The sequence below is a fragment of the Triticum urartu genome, chromosome 3A (genome assembly GCF_056163025.1).
Source record: "Triticum urartu cultivar PI428250 chromosome 3A, HENAU_Tu73, whole genome shotgun sequence".
Taxonomy (NCBI): Eukaryota; Viridiplantae; Streptophyta; class Magnoliopsida; order Poales; family Poaceae; genus Triticum; species Triticum urartu.
In genome coordinates, this window is record NC_141875.1 from 534,113,528 (window position 1) to 534,126,634 (window position 13,107).

Below are 13,107 nucleotides of genomic sequence, written 5' to 3' on the forward strand. Positions count from 1 at the left end.
GAGTGGGAGCTTTGTAGAATTTCCGATATTATATGTAGATGACATATTGTTGATCGGAAATGATACTAAATTTCTGAATATCATAAAAGGATACTTGAATAAGAATTTTTCAATGATCTATAGAGATAGATCAAGACGCTTAATTGGACTTTCACAAAGCACATACCTTGATAAAGTTTTGAAGAATTTCAAAATGGATCAAGCAAAGAAAGGGTTCTTGCCTGTGTTACAAGGTGTGAAATTGAGTCAGACTCAATGCCCGACCACTACAGAAGATAGAGAGAAAATGAAAGTCATTCCCTATGCTTCAGCCATAGGTTCTATCATGTATGCAATGTTGTGTACGAGACCTGATGTGTGCCTTGCTATAAGTCTAGCAGGAAGGTACCAAAGTAATCCAGGAGTGGATCACTGGACAGCGGTCAAGAACGTGCTGAAATACCTGAAAAGTACTAAGGATATGTTTCTCGTTTATGGAGGTGACAAAGAGCTCGTCGTAAACGGTTACGTCGATGCAAGCTTTGACACTGATCCGGATGACTCTAAGTCACAAACCGGATACGTATTTTTATAGAATGGTGAAGCTGTCAGTTGGTGCAGTTCCAAGTAGAGCGTCGTGGCGGGATCTACATGTGAAGCGCAGTACATACCTGCTTCAGAAGTAGCAAATGAAGGAGATTAGATGAAGGAGTTCATATCCGATCTAGGTGTCATACCTAGTGCATCGGGTCCAATGAAAATCTTTTGTGACAACACTAGTGCAATTGACGTGGCAAAGGAATCCAGATTTCACAAAAGAACCAAGCACATCAAAAGACGCTTCAATTCCATCCGCGATCAAGTCAAGGAGGGAGACATAGAGATTTGTAAGATACATATGGATCTTAATGTTGCAAACCCGTTGACTAAGCCTCTCTCACGAGCAAAACATGATCAGCACCAAGACTCCATGGGTGTTAGAATCATTACTATGTAATCTAGATTATTGACTCTAGTGCAAGTGGGAGACTGAAGGAAATATGCCCTAGAGGTAATAATAAAGTTGTTATTTATATTTCCTTATATCATGATAAATGTTTATTATTCATGCTAGAATTGTATTAACCGGAAACTTAGTACATGTGTGAATACATAGACAAACTGAGTGTCACTAGTATGATCTACTTGACTAGCTCGTTAATCAAAGATGGTTAAGTTTCCTAACCATTGACATAAGTTGTTATTTGATTAACGCGATCACATCATTAGAGAATGATGTGATTGACTTGACCCATCCGTTAGCTTAGCACGATGATCGTTTAGTTTGTTGCTATTGCTTTGTTCATAACTTATACATGTCCCTATGACTATGAGATTATGCAACTCCCCAATACCGGAGGAACACTTAGTGTGCTATCAAATGTCACAACGTAACTGGGTGACTATAAAGATGCTCTACAGGTTGAAGGAAATATGCCTAGAGGCAATAATGTAGTTGTTATTTATATTTCCTTATATCATGATAAATGTTTATTATTCATGCTAGAATTGTATTAACCGGAAACTTAGTACATGTGTGAATACATAGACAAACAGAGTGTCACTAGTTTGCCTCTACTTGACTAGCTCGTTGAATCAATGATGGTTATGTTTCCTAAACCACAGACATGAGTTGTCATTTGATTAACGGTATCACATCATTAGAGAATGATGTGATTGACTTGACCCATCCGTTAGCTTAGCACGATGATCGTCTAGTTTGTTGCTATTGATTTCTTCATGACTTATACATGTTCCTATGACTATGAGATTATGCAACTCTCGAGTACCAGAGGAACACTTTGTGTGCTACCGAACATCACAACATAACTGGGTGATTATAAAGGTGTTCAACAGGTGTCTCTGAAGGTACTTGTTGGGTTGGCATAGATCGAGATTAGGATTTGTCACTCCGATTGTCGAAGAGGTATCTCTGGGCCCTTTCGGTAATGCACATCACTACAAGCCTTGCAAGCAATGCAACTAATGAGTTAGTTGCGGGATGATGTATTACGGAACGAATAAAGAGACTTGCCAGTAACAAGATCGAACTAGGTATTGAGATACCGATGATCGAATCTCGGGCAAGTAACATGCCGATGACAAAGGGAACAACGTATGTTGTTATGCGGTTTGACCTATAAAGATCTTCGTAGAATATGTAGGAGCCAATATGAGCATCCAGGTTCCGCTATTGGTTATTGACGGGAGACGAGTCTCGGTCATGTCTACATAGTTCTAGAACCCGTAGGGTCCGCACGCTTAAAGTTCGGTGACGATCGGTAATATGAGTTTATGTGTTTTGATATACCGAAGGCAGTTCGGAATCCCGGATATGATCACAAACATGGTGAGGAGTCTCAAAATGGTCGAGACATAAAGATTGATATATTGGAAGGCTATATTTGGACATCAGAATAGTTTCGGGTGAAATCGGGATTTTACCGGAGTGCTGGGGGGGGGGGGTTACCGGAATCCCTCAGAGGTTAATGGGCCTTGTTAGGCCCTAGTGGAGAGAGAGAGGGGCCGGCCAGGGCAGGCCACGTGCCCCCTCCCCTTGAGTCCGAATAGGACAAGGAAGGGGGGGCCCTTGCCTTTCCCCTCTCCCACTCCTTCCTTCCCCCTCCTAGTGGGACTAGGAAAGGGGAGTCCTACTCCCACTAGGAGGAGGACTCCTCCTCTTGGTGTGCCCTGCTAGGGCTGGCCGGCCTCCCCCTTTCTGCTTTATATACGGGGGCAGGGGGCACCCCAAGAAACACAAGTTGATCAGTTGATCTTTTAGCCGTGTGCGGTGCCCCCCTCCACCATAATCCACCTCGGTCATATCGTAGTGGTGCTTAGGCGAAACCCTGCGTCGGTAGCATCATCATCACCGTCATGATGCCGTTGTGCTGACGGCACTCTCCCTCGAAGCTCTGCTGGATCGGAGTTCGTGGGACATCACCGAGCTGAACGTGTGCTGAACTCGGAGGTGCCGTGCGTTCGGTACTTGGATTGGTCGGATTGTGAAGACGTACGACTACATCAACCGTGTTCTCATAACGCTTCCGCTTACGGTCTACGAGGGTACGTGGACGACACTCTCCCCTCTCGTTGCTATGCATCACCATGATCTTGCGTGTGCGTAGGAAATTTTTTGAAATTACTGCGTTCCCCAACAGTGGCATGCGAGCCAGATTTATGCATAGATGTTATATGCATGAATAGAACACAAAGGAGTTGTGGGCGTGGGTATATACATATTGCTTGTTGTCACTAGTTGATTCTTGATTTAGCGGCATTGTTGGATGAAGCAGCCCAGACCTACATTACGCGTACGCTTACGCGAGACTGGTTCTACCGACATGCTTCGCACACAGGTGGCTAGTTGGTGTCTGTTTCTCCAGCTTTAGTTGAATCAGATTCAATGAACATGGTTCTTTCTGAAGATCAAAAAGCAATCACTATACCGCATTGTGGTTTTTATGCGTAGGTAAGAACGGTTCTTGCTCAACCCATAGCAGCCACGTAAAACTTGCAACAACAAAGTAGAGGACGTCTAACTTGTTTTTGCAGGGCTTGCTGTGATGTGATATGGTCAAGACATGATGCTAAATTTTATTGTATGAGATGATCATGTTTTGTAACACAGTTATCGGCAACTGGGAGGAGCCATATGGTTATCGCTTTATTGTATGAAATGCAATCGCCATGTAATTGCTTTACTTTATCACTAAGCGGTAGCGGTAGTCGTGGAGGCAATAGTTGGCGTGACGACAATGATGCTTCGATGGAGATCAAGGTGTCAAGCCAGTGACGATGGTGATCATGACGGTGCTTTGGAGATGGAGATCAAAGGCACAAGATGATGATGGCCATATCATATCACTTATATTGATTGCATGTGATGTTTATCTTGCATCTTATTTTGCTTAGATCGGCAGTAGCATTATAAGATGATCTCTCACTAAATTTCAAGGTATAAGTATTCTCCGTAAGTATGCACTATTGCGAAAGTTCGTCGTGCTGAGACACCACGTGATGATCGGGTGTGATAAGCTCTACATTCACATACAATGGGTGCAAGCCAGTTTTGCACACGCGGAATATTGGGTTAAACTTGACGAGCCTAGCATATGCAGATATGGCCTCGGAACACTGAGACCAAAAGGTCAAGCGTGAATCATATAGTAGATATGATCAACATAGTGATGTTCACCATTGAAAACTACTCCATCTCACGTGATGATCGGACATGGTTTAGTTGATGTGGATCACGTGATCACTTAGATGATTAGAGGGATGTCTATCTAAGTGGGAGTTCTTAAGTAATTTGATTAATTGAACTTTAATTTATCATGAACTTAGTACCTGATAGTATTTTGCATGTCTATGTTGTTGTAGATAGATGGCCCGTGTTGTTGTTCTGTTGAATTTTAATGCGTTCCTAGAGAAAGCTAAGTTGAAAGATGACGGTAGCAACTACACGGACTGGGTCCGTAACTTGAGGATTGTCCTCATTGCTGCACAGAAGAATTACGTCCTGGAAGCACCGCTAGGTGTACCACCCGCGCCGGCAACTGCAGAAATTGTGAATGCCTGACAGTCGCGTGTTGATGACTACTTGATAGTTCAGTGTGCTATGCTTTACGGCTTAGAACCGGGACTTCAACGACATTTTGAACGTCATGGAGCATATGAGATGTTCCAAGAGTTGAAGTTAATATTTCAAATAAATGCCCGGATTGAGAGATATGAAGTCTCCAATAAGTTCTACAGCTGCAAGATGGAGGAGAATAGTTCTGTCAGTGAACATATACTCAGAATGTCTGGGTACCACAACCACTTGACTCAACTGGGAGTTAATCTTCCTGATGATAGTGTCATTGACAGAGTTCTTCAATCACTGCCACCAAGCTACAAGAGCTTCGTGACGAACTATAATATGCAAGGGATGGATAAGACAATTCCTGAGCTCTTCGCAATGCTAAAGGCTGCGGAGGTAGAAATCAAGAAGGAGAATCGAGTGTTGATGGTTAACAAGACAATCAGTTTCAAGAAAAAGGGTAAAGGGGAGAAGGGGAACTTCAAGAAGAACAACAAGCCAGTTGCTCCTCAAGTGAAGAAACCCAAGTCTGGACCTAAGCCTGAGACTGAGTGCTTCTACTTCAAAGGGACTGGTCACTGGAAGCGGAACTGCCCCAAGTATTTGGCGGGTAAGAAGGATGGCAAGGTGAACAAAGGTATATGTTATATACATGTTATTGATGTGTACCTTACTAATGCTTGCAGTAGCACCTGGGTATTTGATACTGGTTCTGCTGCTAATATCTGCAACTCGAAACAGGGGCTACGAATTAAGCGAAGATTGGCTAGGGATGAGGTGACGATGCGCGTGGGAAATGGTTCCAAAGTCGATGTGATCGCGGTCGGCACGCTACCTCTACATCTACCTTCGAGACTAGTTTTAGAACTGAATAATTATTATTTGGTGCCAGCGTTGAGCATGAACATTATATTTGGATCTTGTTTGATGCGAGACGGTTATTCATTTAAATCTGAGAATAATGGTTGTTCTATTTATATGAGTAATATCTTTTATGGTCATGCACCCTTGAAGAGTGGTCTATTTTTTATGTATCTCGATAGTAGTGATACACATATTCATAATATTGAAGCTAAAAGATGCAGTGTTGATAATGATAGTGCAACTTATTTGAGGCACTGCCGTTTAGGTCATATTGGTGTAAAGCGCATGAAGAAACTTCATTCTGATGGACTTTTGGAATCACTTGATTATGAATCACTTGGTACTTGCGAACCATGCCTCGTGGGCAAGATGGCTAAAACGCCGTTCTCCGGAACTATGGAGCGAGCAACAGATTTGTTGGAAATCATACATACTGATGTATGTGGTCCGATGAATGTTGAGGCTCGCGGTGGGTATCGTTATTTTCTCACCTTCACAAATGATTTGAGCAGATATGGGTATATCTACTTAATGAAACATAAGTCTGAAACATTTGAAAAGTTCAAAGAATTTCAGAGTGAAGTGGAAAACCATCATAACAAGAAAATAAAGTTTCTACGATATGATCGTGGAGGAGAATATTTGAGTTACGAGTTTGGTCTTCATTTGAAACAATGCGGAATAGTTTCGCAACTCATGCCACCCGGAACACCACAACGTAATGGTGTGTCCGAACGTCGTAATCGTACTTTACTGGATATGGTGCGATCTATGATGTCTCTTACTGACTTACCACTATCGTTTTGAGGTCATGCTTTAGAGATGGCCACATTCACGTTAAATAGGGCACCATCTAAATCCGTTGACACGGCACCTTATGAACTGTGTTTTGGCAAGAAACCAAAGTTGTCATTTCTTGAAGTTTGGGGCTGCGATGCTTATGTGAAAAAGCTTCAACCTGATAGGCTCGAACCCAAATCGGAGAAATGTGTCTTCATAGGATACCCAAAGGAGACTATTGGGTACACCTTCTATCACAGATCCGAAGGTGATGACCCACAAGTATAGGGGATCTATCTTAGTCCTTTCGATAAGTAAGAGTGTCGAACCCAACGAGGAGCAGAAGGAAATGATAAGCGGTTTCTAGCAAGGTATTCTCTGCAAGTACTGAAATAAGTGGTAACAGATAGTTTTGTGATAGGATAATTTGTAACGAGCAACAAGTAACAAAAGTAAATAAAGTGCAGCAAGGTGGACCAATCCTTTTTGTAGCAAAGGACAAGCCTGGACAAACTCTTATATAGAGAAAAGCGCTCCCGAGGACACATGGGAATATCGTCAAGCTAGTTTTCATCACGCTCATGTGATTCACGTTCGGTACTTTGATAATCTGATATGTGGGTGGACCGGTGCTTGGGTACTGTCCTTACTTGGACAAGCATCCCACTTATGATTAACCTCTATTGCAAGCATCCGCAACTACAACAAAAGTATTAAGGTAAACCTAACCATGGCATGAAACATATGGATCCAAATCAGCCCCTTACGAAGCAATGCATAAAGTAGGGTTTAAGCTTCTGTCACTCTAGCAACCCATCATCTACTTATTACTCCCCAAAGCCTTCCTCTAGGCCAAAATAATAGTGAAGTGCCATGTAGTCGACGTTCACATAACACCACTAGAGGAGAGACAACATACATCTCATCAAAATATCGAACGAATATCAAATTCACATGACTACTAATAGCAAGACTTCTCCCATGTCCTCAGGAACAAACGTAACTACCCACAAAGCATAAACATGTTCATAATCAGAGGGGTATTAATATGCATATAGGATCTGAACATATGATCTTCCACCAAATAAACCAACTAGCATCAACTACAAGGAGTAATTAACACTACTAGCAACCCACAGGTACCAATCCCGGACTTGAAGACAAGAATTGGATACAAGAGATGAACTAGGGTTTTGAGAGGAGATGGTGCTGATGAAGATGTTGATGGAGATTGCCCTCTCCTGATGAGAGGAGCGTTGGTGATGACGATGGCGATGATTTCCCCCTCCCGGAGGGAAGTTTCCCTGGCAGAACAGCTCTGCCGGAGCCCTAGATTGGTTCCGCCAAGGTTCCGCCTCGTGGCGGTGGAGTTTCGTCCGAGAAGATGGCTTATGGTTTTTTCCCATCGAAAGACTTCATATAGCAGAAGATGGCCACCGGAGGGCCACCAGGGGGCCCACGAGGTAGGGGGCGCGCCTAGGGGGTAGGGCGCTCCCCCCACCCTCATGGGCAGGGTGTGGCCCCCTGGTGAAGTTCTTGCTCTCAGTATTTTTTATATATTTGGAAAATGCCTTCCGTGAAGTTTCAGGACTTTTGGAGCTGTGCAGAATAGGTCTCTAATATTTGCTCCTTTTCCAGCCCAGAATCCCAGCTGCCAGCATTCTCCCTCTTTATGTAAACCTTGTAAAATAAGAGAGAATAGGCATAAGTATTGTGACATAATGTGTAATAACAGCCCATAATGCAATAAATATCAATATAAAAGCATGATGCAAAATGGACGTATCAACTCCCCCAAGCATAGACCTCGCTTGTCCTCATGCGAAAGCCGAAATCGAAAAATATGTCCACGTGTTTAGAGATAGAGGTGTCGATAAAAATAAAATACGGACATGAGGGCATCATGATCATTCTTAGAACAACAACTTATATAATTCTTGTCATATGATATCTTATGCTAGAGTAGTAATTCGATCACAATTTCAAGTATGAATCGTAAACTTCATTGAAAACTAACAAACTATAATCTCAGTCATTGGAGCAATTGCATTTTATCATAACATAGGAAAGAGTCAATATATAAGAGCTTTTCAACAACTCCACATACTCAACTATCATATAGTATTTCACAATTGCTGACACTCACGCAATACTTATGGGTATGGAGTTTTAATCGGACACAGAGAAAGATAGGGGCTTATAGTTTTGCCTCCCAACGTTTTACCTCAATGATAATGTCCACAATAATAGTTCATGAAAACTCACATCAAATTAGCCATATATACCAGGATCTTTCCAACATACTATGCTTGCCAAAGGATAAAATGTAAAAAGGAAGGGTGAAGATCACCATGACTCTTATGTAAGGTGGGAGATAAAAGTAAAAGATAGGCCCTTCGCAGAGGGAAGCAGAGGTTGTCATGCGCTTTTATGGTTGGACGCACAAAAATCTTAATGCGAAAGAACGTCACTTTATATTGCCAGTTGTGATATGGACCTTTATTATGCAGTCTATCGCTTTTATTTCTTCCATATCACACGATCGTATAAAGCTTATTTCTCCCACACTAATAAGTCATACATATTTAGAGAGCATTTTTTATTGCTTTGCGTCGATGACAACTTACTTGGAGGATCTTACTCAATCCATAGGTAGGTATGGTGGACTCTCATGATAAAACCGGTTTAAGGGTATTTGGAAGCACAAGTAGTATCTCTACTTGGTGCAATGATTTGGCTAGCATGAGAGGGAAAGGCAAGCTCAATCATGTTGGATGATCCATGACAATATAATTTATCTCAGATGTAAGGAAACATAACCCATTACGTTGTCTTCCTTGTCCAACGTCAACTCTTTAGCATGTCATATTTTAATGAGTGCTCACAATCATAAAAGATGTCCAAGATAGTATATTTATATGTGAAGACCTCTCTTTCTTTATTACTTCCTATTAATTGCAACGATGACTAAAACTATGCTTGTCAACCCTCAACAACTTTTATTCATCAAACTTTTTTCTATGTGAGCTCATTACTCTCCATAAGACTCACATGATCTCTTTGTTTCTTTTTATTTCTTTCTCTTTTCTTTTATTCACTTAGGATCATGGCAAAATAATCAAGCCCTTGACTCAACACTAATCTTTATTATATAGCTCACGGACTCGATTACATAGAGGAATTATAAAGCAAAACTCACGACTAGATCATACTAAGAACTTTTATTCTACTAGATCAAGATATTACCAAAAGGATCGAACTAAGAAAACGGTAGAGATAAAAGTGATGGTGATACGATACCGGGGCACTCCCCCAAGCTTGGCAGTTGCCAAGGGGAGTGCCCATACCCATGTGATTATGTTTCTCTTCTCGATGTGGTGATGTGATGTTCTTGGCGATGATGCCCCTCAGGATACGATTCTCCTCCTCGAGCTTATTGACTTACTGCTTGAGGTCCATTATTTCCTTTTGGAGTTTTCCTGTAACAGCCAAAGCTCCCTGCACCCAAGGGTGCTGCATAGCTGCGGGAGAACCAGTGACACTCTTTTTCATATTCTCATAAGAAAGAAATCTAACATTGGAAGGGATAACCGAGTTTGGAATAGCCGAGCTCTGCAGTTCTCCCATTGTGAATCCAGCTCGGAAGCGGGAAGTGACTTCTTGATCCTGCTCCATGGCATCTATCCTCTTCAATTCGGCCTCCATCTCTTCCTCCGTTGCTGGCCCAAAGAGGTCAACATTGTTGTTTGTCATTGATCTCGGTGCCGGATGAGACACCCGGCTCTCCCCAACTAACTCTTGCGAAGACATCCTGCTCTAATCTGCAGTAGCAACAGCTCGAAACACAAACAGAGGGTAATTGCGTGATATGGGAGTCAAAACCTCCGGGAGATTATATAATGAATTTTTACCGACCAAAATACGTGTCGTGTAAGAAATCGGAGTCCGGAGAGCACACGAGGTGCCCACGAGGTAGGGGGCGCGCCCAGGGGGGTAGGGCGCGCCCTCCACCCTCGTGGAGACCTCGTGTCCTTCTCGGACTGCTTCTTATTTTTCTATTTTTCTAAATATTCCAAAACGAAGAAATATTGCCTTAAAAACTATTTTGGAGTCGGTTTACTTACCGTACCACATACCTATTCCTTTTCGGAGTCTGAAACGTTCCGGAAAGTGTCTCTTATGTATTCCTCCGGGGTTACGGTTTCAATAACATTGGTTTCAACATTTATGGGATTACCTGAGATATAATGTTTGATTCTTTGACCGTTCACCACCTTCGGATTTGTGCCTTCGAAGTTGTTGATTTTTATGGCACCAGAACGATAGACCTCCTCGATAACGTAAGGGCCTTCCCATTTAGAGAGAAGTTTTCCTGCAAAAAATCTTAAACGAGAGTTGATAGCAATACATAATCACCTACATTAAACTCACGCTTTTGTATCTTTTTGTCATGCCATCTTTTAACTTTTTCTTTAAACAACTTGGCATTTTCGTAGGCTTGGGTTCTCCATTCATCGAGTGAGCTAATATCAAATAACCTCTTCTCACCGGCAAGTTTAAAATCATAATTGAGCTCTTTAATAGCCCAATATGCCTTGTGTTCTAGTTCGAGAGGTAAGTGACATGTTTTTCCGTAAACCATTTTATACGGAGACATACCCATACGATTTTTATATGCAGTTCTATAGGCCCATAATGCATCATCAAGTTTCTTGGACCAATTCTTTCTAGATCTATTAACAATCTTTTGCAAAATTAATTTGAGTTCTCTATTACTCAATTCTACTTGACCACTAGACTGAGGGTGATAAGGGGATGCAATTCTATGATTAACATCATACTTAGCAAGCATTTTACGGAAAGCACCATGAATAAAATGTGAACCACCATCAGTCATTAAATATCTAGGGACTCCAAACCTTGGAAAAATAACTTCTTTAAGCATTTTAATAGAAGTGTTATGATCAGCACTACTAGTTGGAATAGCTTCTACCCACTTAGTAACGTAATCAACGGCAACTAAAATATGTGTGTATCCATTAGAGGAAGGAAAAGGCCCCATATAGTCAAAGCCCCAAACATCAAATGGTTCAATAACGAGTGAGTAGTTCATAGGCATTTCTTGACGTCTACTAATATTACCAATTCTTTGACATTCATCACAAGATAAGACAAACTTACGGGCATCCTTGAAGAGAGTAGGCCAATAAAAACAAGATTGCAATACCTTATGTGCAGTTCTATCTCCAGCATGTTGTCCTCCATAAGCTTCGGAGTGACACTTGCGTAAGATCTGTTCCTGTTCATGCTCAGGTACACAACGTCTAATAACACCATCTACTCCTTCTTTATAAAGATGTGGGTCATCCCAAAAGTAATGCCTCAAATCATAGAAGAACTTTTTCTTTTGCTGGTATGTGAAACTAGGTGGTATAAATTTAGCAACAATATAATTAGCATAATCAGCATACCATGGAGCAGTATGAGAAGTATTTATGGCATTTAATTGCTCATCAGGAAAGCTATCATCAATAGGTAGTGGGTCATCAAGCACATTTTCTAACCTAGACAAGTTGTCTGCAACGGTGTTCTCAGCTCCCTTTCTATCAACAATATGTAAGTCAAATTCTTGTAGCAAGAGAACCCATCTAATAAGTCTAGGTTTAGCATCTTTCTTTTCCATAAGATATTTAATAGCAGCATGATCAGTGTGAATAGTTACTTTAGAATCAACAATATAAGGTCTGAACTTATAACAAGCAAATACAACTGCTAAGAATTCTTTTCAGTATTAGCATAATTTCTTTGAGCATTGTCTAGAGTTTTACTAGCATATTGAATAATATTTAATTTCTTATCAACTCTTTGCCCTAGAACATCACCTACAGCATAATCACTAGCATCACATATAATTTCAAAGGGTAAATTCCAATCAGGTGGCTGAACAATAGGTGCAGAGATTAATGCTTTCTTAAGTATTTCAAATGCTTCTACACAATCATCATCAAAGACAAATGGTATATCTTTTTGTAATAAATTAGTCAGAGGGCGAGAAATTTTTGAGAAGTCCTTAATGAACCTCCTATAAAATCCGGCATGACCAAGGAAACTTCTTATACCTTTGATGTTCTTGGGACATGGCATCTTTTCAATAGCATCAACCTTGGCTTTATCAACCTCAATACCTCTTTCAGAAACTTTATGCCCCGAGACAATACCCTCATTAACCATAAAGTGGCACTTTTCCCAATTCAAGACAAGATTAGTTTCTTCACATCTCTGCAAAAGTCGATCAAGGTTGCTTAAGCAGTCATCAAAAGAAGATCCATAGACAGAGAAATCGTCCATGAAAACCTCACAAATCTTTTCACAGAAGTCAGAGAATATAGCCATCATGCATCTTTGAAAGGTAGCAGGTGCATTACATAAACCAAAAGGCATACGTCTATAAGCAAAAGTACCAAAATGGCAAGTAAAAGTAGTCTTTGATTGATCTTTGGTTGACACGGGTATTTGAGAGAAACCAGAATAACCATCTAGAAATCAAAAATGTGTATGTTTGGATAATCTTTCTAGCATTTGATCGATAAAAGGTAAGGGGTAATGATCCTTTTTAGTGGCCTTATTTAATTTGCGGAAATCAATTACCATCTTATAACCTATAATAATTCTTTGAGGAATCAATTCATCTTTATCATTAGGAATGACAGTAATACCTCCCTTCTTAGGGACACAATGGACAGGACTTACCCACTGACTATCAGCAACGGGATAAATTATACCTGCCTCAAGGAGCTTTAGTATTTCTTTTCTTACCACTTCTTTCATTTTAGGATTCAGCCGTCGTTGATGATCACGAA